This window comes from Temnothorax curvispinosus, unplaced genomic scaffold (genome assembly GCF_003070985.1).
Source record: "Temnothorax curvispinosus isolate PA1 unplaced genomic scaffold, ASM307098v1 QBEX01000681.1, whole genome shotgun sequence".
NCBI lineage: Eukaryota > Metazoa > Arthropoda > Insecta > Hymenoptera > Formicidae > Temnothorax > Temnothorax curvispinosus.
Window position 1 is genome coordinate 279 of NW_020210461.1, and position 1,862 is coordinate 2,140.

The following is a 1,862-nucleotide window of genomic DNA, read 5'->3' on the forward strand; positions in this document are numbered from 1 at the left end:
AAGTGCGGTGTTTAGTTTTTGAGAAATAAGGAAGTGTCGCTTTAGAGGACCTATGTCGATATAAGCGACTTACCTCTTTACTTCTAATAAAAATATAAAAAATGTATAGTTGTATTGTCGTGAAATAAAATAAATGCGCGCGCGTAGCGCGCGCCTGTTTTGTTCTATTCGTGAAATAAAATAAAAGCGCGCGCGTAGCGCGCGCCTGTGTTGTTCTAGTCCTATATTAAAAAAGTCATTTTGACCGAGAAGTGAGCGTTCCGAGTCGAAATATCTCGCACGTAGTGTTGTCGCTTTTCCGCGTGCGTGATTGGCTGGCGCGGTTGATCGAGATTGACGGCGATCGCGAGATCGCGGCGAGTTTGGCGAGTTTCGCGTGTGTTAAATCGTGCGACGTGACGTGTGTACGTGTCGCGTGGTGTCTCGCGAGGTTAGTAGGATTTTTTATTATATATAATTCACTATTATATATAATATATGTGGATAATATTGGTAAATAAATATCTTTTAACGCAATGACGTGTGATCGCGTGGCGTCTCGCGAGGTTAGTTATATTTATTGTTTGCTCGTACAAATTTAATCTAAGGTATACGTTACAGTAACTATAGATTTTTGATACAGATTTATCTTTGAAATCATATTTTATATTTAAGCAGATGTAAGTGATAATTACTGTTTTTGCATTATGTAAAATTTGCCTTATTTTAGATAATATACCGATGAATTTAATGTTCGAGAAGATCTGATGGGATTAGCTATTGGTGCTCATGATGCAAATATTCAACAAGCGTGAAAAGTTGATGACATTACAAATATAGTTAGAAGAAAATTCATGCACATTTAAGATATATAGAGAGGTAATTATAAAAATTATTATTGCTTGTATTATTTCAAAGAGTATTGTTTTTTTTATAAAAGTTTACTGACCGGTTTTTTATCTAAAATGTATATAAATATTCGTATATATGTTGCATTATATTGAGCTGGTATACAGAGCTTATCAGATTTCTTTCTCAATCACAGACGCATGAAGCTGTTAAGAAAGACCGATCTATGCAGGAATAAAGCAGTAACCTAAAAATAGATAGTGACAGTGTGACAGTCGTGACCATCGCCACGTGATAGATGATAGTGATAGTGAAATATATATTGACGGCAGGGAGCTGATGCCGAGGAGATCTTTAAGAAGGAAGGTATATTCAAAATCGCACACGTACGTATATATGCTGTCTTGTAAAAGTTGTAAAAGTTAAGAGAACGAGAAAATCATCTGTATTTATATGCACGTGTGACAGGCACTATTGGGCACTATCGCGTAATAAAGATTTCTCCGAAGAATGTTATTGTACTTTACTTTCGTTAACTTGGATACTTCAAATGTACAATCTCGCGTCTTCAAAATATAATAATTCTCAGACACTGTTGAGGAATAATTGTCTAGCACAAGAGGTCCTCTTATAAATGTCCTCCTTTTCTCTCGTTTTTTCACACAGGACCATTTTATATTCAACTATATGGTATACAATTTTGCCGCTATATATTGACCGCAGGGAGCTGATACCGAAGAGATCTTTAAGAAGGAAGGTGTATCCAAAATTGCACACGTATGTATGTATATGCTGTCTTGTAAATTGTAAAAGTTGAAAAAAACGAGAAAGCATTCTGTAGCACAATTTATATTGTAGGCAAGTTATGCTAAAATATTTGTGAATTGAGTTCCTATTATCCATTATTATGATATAGATTTTATCAACAATATTAGAGAAGTAACGAAAATTGATTTTATTAAGTATTTAAAGCAATTGAGAGTTTTTAGCATTAAGTATTTCCATTTTCTCATAATATGCTTAAAAAATATTGC

The 1,862-nt window shown here is 34.3% G+C and overlaps 1 long non-coding RNA gene across 1 annotated transcript; it reads left to right on the forward strand.

The window, feature by feature from the left end:
- The first annotated feature begins 374 nt into the window (after positions 1–374).
- Positions 375–1,135, forward strand: LOC112456889. The gene is made up of 3 exons (XR_003041033.1): positions 375–430; positions 710–858; positions 1,025–1,135. It is a non-coding gene; the product is annotated as an uncharacterized LOC112456889 (long non-coding RNA).
- The last annotated feature ends 727 nt before the right edge of the window (positions 1,136–1,862 follow it).